Source organism: Daucus carota, chromosome 4 (assembly GCF_001625215.2).
Source record: "Daucus carota subsp. sativus chromosome 4, DH1 v3.0, whole genome shotgun sequence".
NCBI classification, from domain to species: Eukaryota; Viridiplantae; Streptophyta; class Magnoliopsida; order Apiales; family Apiaceae; genus Daucus; species Daucus carota.
The window spans coordinates 29,989,204-29,996,170 of NC_030384.2; the positions used below are offsets into that span (position 1 = coordinate 29,989,204).

Genomic DNA, 6,967 nt, shown 5'->3' on the forward strand with positions numbered 1-6,967 from the left:
AATCACCACTGGAAAACCAAAAATCACCACCAGAAAATGAAAATCACTACATCCAGCCATTATTCATCCCCACCCGTCCGGCTACCAGCTGCGTTCATCAACTCCGGTCACCAAAATCATAAAAATAATCACCAGATTTTATTGTAAATCATAATAATAATCACTAATTACCACCACATCACTACCAACTACAAACAACCACCGACATCTACAAATCCACTAAATCTGAAAAATCACCGATTACAAAATAAAATCACTAGAAATGAACTCCAGTCACCAACATAATAACAATAATCACGAAAAACGCCATCATCAATCACCACCATCACTATCTACGGACCACCACCATCTACAACTCCCCAAATCTGAAAAATCACCGAGTACAAAATAAAATCATCGTGAACAAAAATGAATAACCTGCTACATGATAATGCTTGAGGTTGGAGAGCCGTCGAAATGCTCTGTCGATGGACTCTCGTCGGTGAGAACGAGGAAGAGCAGAAGGGAGGCCGAGAGTGAGGAGGAGATATGGAGGAGACGAAAGGAGGATGAGTTTTTGTATATCAAAGTTGTGCAGCCGGGTTACGATGTCGCCGGCGTTGACAACGCCACCGTGACATCAGCGGTAGCAGCATAGAAAGGGTAGATGAGATTGATTGTTGTGTGTGTATGGTCAAGCCCGCGCATCAGCAACGAAGAGAGATAGTGAGGTTGAACCATCAACATCAATGGTAGCAGCTCGAGAAGGGGGTGGAGTTTTGAAGTGGTGAGAGAAGACAGTGGATCGATGGTGATAAGATGGGTGGATCTCCGCTTTCAAAATTCAGAGTGGAAATGACATGTAAAAAGTCAAAATAAATTAATCTTCTTGAAATTTTGATCCATTTTCATCTGCAAGGTAAATTTTTATTAATACTCCCTCCGTCCCTTAATACTTTTCTCATTTGTACTTTTCACGTTTGCCAACACACACTTTTAATCAATTATATCTTTTTTTTTTTTTGAAACCAATCAATTATCTTTAGTTTTGTATTATTATTAAATAAAAAAATCACTGTATTAAAGTACTCATAAATACGAATCCAACAAGACCACTCATGACTATATTTTATCTTATAGATTAGACGTAAATTAGTAATTTGTCTCATGTTATGAACAGTGCCGACATTTCAAACGAGAAACGTTTTTAGAGACGGAGGGAGTATTTTGTAAGCTACTACATATATGCGCGCACATATATATATTGAAAATATAAAAACATGAGTCATATAAATCCGTGGTTCAGTAGAAAAAAATTCGGTTCAACCAAAAATATTGATATGAAGGTTAAAAGAAGATCAGACTCAAAAAGTTTCACTTTTTACAAAATCAAACTCAAAATAATTTTCTGTCAAAAAAAAACTCAAAATTAAAATTTGGCTTAAATTGCGTAATCTGAATGCACTAGAAATTAATCAATTTGGGTTGGTAATTTAGAAGGTTCTCGCTCGGCCCGTACCTAACAGAAACTTTAATTTTTTTTTAAAAAAGAAGTGCAAGCGACAGGGAAACTGAACAGAGGAAGAGAGGAGACGCGGAGGAGCAGCAGGATCGTTGGTGAGCCAACCAAAATGGTGGCTGATGATGAAAAGGCATCCACTCTTTGTCCAAAAAGAAAACATCAAGATGCAGCAGGCTCTAGTGGCGCTGTTGATGCTCTCTCTGTTTCCCCAACGATAACCCTAATCGACCCCAAAGTGTTAGATTGCGTCTTCTGCCACACTTTCCTCAGCATCCCCGTCTACCAGGTCTCTTCTTATTATTTACTCTTTCTGCTCTCTCGTTTCTTTACGTTTTTTTCAACGACTATTTTGAATATTTTTCTTGTCCTGTATAAAATTTAAACATTATACTGCACATCTATCAAAAGAATCTTCCTCAACTAGAGCAGGAAAATCAGTGTGCAGGTTTAAATGGTTGTGCTCACGAAAATGTCATAGTTTGTTTTTCCTTTAACCCAGCCTTTTTTTAAACCTTCTAGCTATTTCTCTTTTGGGTTATGTTCCTGACAACCGTGTGTCACGGAGGGGTTATCTAGCACACTGTACAAAGCTGTTGGATCTATATTTTACGGGCTCAGATTCAATCTTATTTTTTAATGGGTTCGCTATTAATATCCGCGGACCGGCATCCGGAAAGGCGGTTCTGTGGATATTTATAGCGGATACATTAAAAAAAATCCGAGCCCTTAAAATAGATCTAACGCCCCTGTACAGTGTGTTAGATAATAGAGCGAAGGAGATCTATACCTTGGTTTTATCATGGTTTGAATGTGCTACTATAGACTTTAAATGGCAAGAGAGATGAGAAAAAGGGAAGACATCTTAAGAATTTATGATTGTAATGAAGGATAAATGTCGAATGCTAAGGCTTCGTTCACCTGGATAGAATGAATGAGGAAATAATGTAATGAAATTTGTACTTTTTTTCCGGGGAGTTTGGTGAAATTGTTTTAAATTTTTTATTCCTTCGCGCTGTTCAAATTATTTGAACTAGAATTTTAACCTACATGTTTATAGAAGGAATAAGGATTGTTACATTCAATTTGTTCATGGTTCATTTTTTCAGCAATTCTCATCAAAGAAAATTGGGAAATTCTTGATGGTACACTCATACATTTGGCTTTTCTCAATGGTACCATCGCATTTTTGACTTCTCTCTATGGTACCCTTGTACTTTTAATTTACTCTATTGATTTCAAACTGTAAAACAAATTGTATATTTGAAATCCTTGCGAAAAGTTACATAAAATAGACTCTTAAATCATGTAAAACAGAGTCAAAATGAGTGAGATATATTCAAACTTCATAACCAAACTTTGTCATTAATATCTCACTCATTTTGACTCTGTTTTACATGATTTAAGGATCTATTTTATGTAACTTTTCGCAAGGATTTCAAATATATAATTTGTTTTACAGTCTGAAATCAATAGAGAGTATATCAAAAGTACACGTACCATAGAGAGTAAATTAAAAGTACGAGGATATCACTGGTAGAAGTCAAAAATGCGATGGTACCATTGAGAAAAGCCAATTCTATGAGTGTACCATCAAGAATTTCCCAAGAAAATTTAACCTCTTCCGTGTTTATTAACTATTCTCTTATACATTGTTCTTTCTTCATTAAATCTTTTTATAATATTTCATTCCATTCTCACTAATTGAACGCAACCCAATACTTGTGTAAAGTTTAAAACTTAATAACTATCATACTATAGCAAACCGAGTGAAATAATAATTTGGACGAGAGAGTTATATGTTCATGTAGTTCATCAGTTGGTCAATAGACGGGGAAGTAACATGTAATCACAATTCACACCCACATATATATAGAATGGTTACCATTGTGTCACCAGTAGACTTCTCGGCAGCTGAAAAGGGACATAGTATCATTCTTGCCATATAGGTTCTATATGGTGCTTTTTTAGTGTCTCTTGGGCGCCTAATCGCCCACTAGACCTCACCTGGTCAAGATCACAGCCTGACCAGCCCCAATGGTAGTGACAATTTTGGGATCAGTCTTGCAACTATATTGTTGAATGCTACAAGCTGATCGCACAGATATCCTTAATATCCTTGTGCTTTAATGCAGTTTTCTCTTAGTGGCCATGTTCTTGTTGTTACATATACGTGTTCAAAGACATACAAACCCTGATATAAATTGCAAACCAAAATTTCAAGCCTCTTTCTTGAATTTCTTTAAATTTTGAAATAACACATGTGTATGTCTCTTGAGTATTATTCACATGTAATTATTATTGAATTTGCATTTATGAAAATCACACCATTACTTATGTGTTAGCTTTAGGTTTATGTTAATTCCATACGTGAAACTAAAACAAATGAGGTTCATTTATGTAACAGAACATTTCTATGCATCCTATATTTATATTTGTTGTATTACATTGTAGTGTGACAACGGACATCTGTCCTGCTCTGCCTGCTGCCGCACCTTGAAAAAAACCACTTGCCCTACATGTTCCTTGCCAATTGGCAAAAACCAAAGTCTGGCTGTTGAGAAGGTTCTCAAGTCAATCAAAATCTCATGTAAGAACATAACCTATGGGTGCAAAGAGACAATTAGATTCGACAAAAAATATGATCATGAGTCCTTTATGTGCATCCACCAACCATGCTCATGTCCTCAGCATGGCTGTGAATTTCTGGCTTCCTCCAAGATACTGTACTTGCACTACTACGAGAAACATTTACATTCCGCTATCAACTTCAACTACAATTCCTTTTTTACTGTTCCTATTAAGAAGGGTGTGAAAAATGTAATTCTTCAGGAAAGTACGGACAAAACACTGTTTGTTCTTAATTATGGTGTTCAAAGTATTGGAAGTGTGGCTAATATTATCTGTATCGCACAAAAATCATCCAAGAAATGTTTCTCATATGAACTTGTAGCATGGAAAGGGGATAACAGTGTCAAGTTAGAGTCTCTCACTAAGAGTAAGCAAAGCTACTTTCCGTGTCTTCAATGGTCATGGTATCTTTATTCAACGGCATTTCTTTTGGTTCCATCATATTTTCTGGATTCTTCCGGAGGGCACAACTTCCAGGTCTGTATACGGAGTGGACCACAAGGAAAATCTTGACATGAAGACTTGCTTCAGTCAAACTAAGCATTTTATCATATTGCAATCAGTTGAAAATTTATAGAGGGTGCTTGGCCCGGGAAGTATGGAGCTTGTTTCGTTAAAAACTCAACTTTTGCTTATTACTATGTGTTTGTTTTTAGAAGCATGTTGTACTTTATGGGATTTTAGAAGGAGAAGAAGCGGCCGGTTAGCTTTTTTGTTTGTAGCTATTAACATATCCTTTCTCTGGCTGGAAAAAAAAACACTCAGCTAGTAACATATCGTTTAAATAGAAAAATACTCTGTCTAGTAGTGATATGGACTGATGTAACGATGATCAAACACAATTTGCTTTTAGTAATTTGTATTTTAAGTTGACCGAGTGACTTAAGTTTCATGTATTAAATTTGTGTTAAATATGTTCGTTTTGTTTTTTTAAATATGTTCATTTTGTTATTATTACAAAATAAGCAGATTTACTTGTATTAAAAATCATCAAACAATCAACAAGAACCCCAGTATTTCATATTTGATGCGGCGATAATTATATTTTCTCTTTTATATTTAAAAATACGATTTTTCTATGGTGTGCCCATGGGCACACATTAAGCACCAAAATTTATGAAATTGGAGGGTTTCTATTGGCTTACTTTCTTTAATAATGGTGGACCCCCCTGCAGTTACAACAACCACACCAATCAAAACCCTCCATTTTTATTAATGTTAGTGCTTAGCATGTGCCCATGGGCACACACTAGCCAAACTGTTAAAAATAAAGTATATCATTGTTGTATAATAAAACATCAGTGTGGTGAGGATTTTTTGTTTTGCATTGTCTGTTGTAGACTTGTAGAAGAAATATATCATATCACCCAACTTGCTATGACATGTGAGTACAGTGCGATTATTATTAATCAAACTAGATATTTGATTTTTTTAATGATCATGAAAAATATATTTCATTTTTGATTTCAGTCAGATAATTATTTGGTAATTATTTTAATATCTGTATTTTAAGTTATAATAAAAAAATAATATTTTTGGTGAGTCTTGATAACAAAATCATGACAAAATCTTGTAAAAGCTGAAAGTTAATTTTTTCCAAAATAAAAAAGACTTGCTTTTCTTAAAATGTGCTTCTAGAAAAGCTTGTCGAACTTTTTTCTGGATTCAATCATTTTCGCAAAAAAAAAAAAATCGACCTATTTTATTTGTTTTGAAATAACCAAATATTTTTTCACCTACACGGGAGGATGCTCCTAAAGTTTGTAAAATTATCAAAGGGACCTCAATCCGTCTCCTTTTTAGTCCATTTTATGTACGACTTTTTTCACCTTTGTTCATAAATTTTGACTTCGTAGTTTCTTTTAATAAAAACATGTATATTGAAGTTGTATTTAAGAAAATAAATTTCAAAAAGAAAAACATTAATTTTAATCATGTCAGATTCTCAAAAATACGTGAAAAAAAATCATATATAAAATAGATGGGATTATATTACTGTCACGGTGTCACGACTGTTGACCCTCGGGACAGAATCATCCAAATTTCCCTCTTTGAAAGGCTTGCTTCGTTCTACCGTCATGATCGGCGTTTTCCATAATGCATCTTCTTCATAAGAATTTCTTCCAGTTTCTCTTTGTTCAACAGCAATTTTCTCCAAGAAATCATCTTGGCCATGAATAAAGCTTACCGTCCCTCTCATTTCTTTATATTACTTTTTACCACGTTTTTTAATACTCATTTATAGTATCAATTGGTGTGGTTTTTGTTATTAGAGAGGGCAAACTAATAAAAACCTTCTTCTAAATTTATAGATGTAGTACTTAGGATGTGCCCATGAGCACATTATACAATAACTGTAATGAGTTTCTCAAGCATTAAAATCTATGAATTTGGAGGGTTTTGATTAGTGTAATTTTTGTAAATGCAGGGATCCACTATTATTAGAGAGAATAAACTAATTAAAAACTTCTAAATTCATATATTTTGGCACTTAGGATGCGTCCATGGGCACATCATAGAATTACCGTTTTATAATATTTTTTTTTCAGAATAAAAGTTTGATGTTTAAACTCTTATTCAAAAGAAGAACTTTTTTTTAAAAAGTTGTGAAGTAATATATTTTATAAAAATTTCAAAATATGTGCAAACCTGCTGGAGAGACGGAGGGAGTAGTACGCAATTATAAGTTTTTAACATAAGTTTCTTCCGCTTATGTGCAACTCCTCCCTTCATAGATTATTATGATGTTACAAACTCATGGGTAATATACTCATTCTGGTTCGTCGAGTTATATATGATTGAAATAACGGGCTGGACAAATATTTTTAGATTTTTAAA

The 6,967-nt window shown here is 34.2% G+C and overlaps 1 non-coding gene across 1 annotated transcript; it reads left to right on the plus strand.

Moving 5' to 3' along the window:
* Positions 1-1,461: 1,461 nt before the first annotated feature.
* LOC108216305 (uncharacterized) lies at positions 1,462-5,015 on the plus strand. The gene is made up of 2 exons (XR_010291587.1): positions 1,462-1,787; positions 3,953-5,015. It is a non-coding gene; the product is annotated as an uncharacterized LOC108216305 (transcript).
* The last annotated feature ends 1,952 nt before the right edge of the window (positions 5,016-6,967 follow it).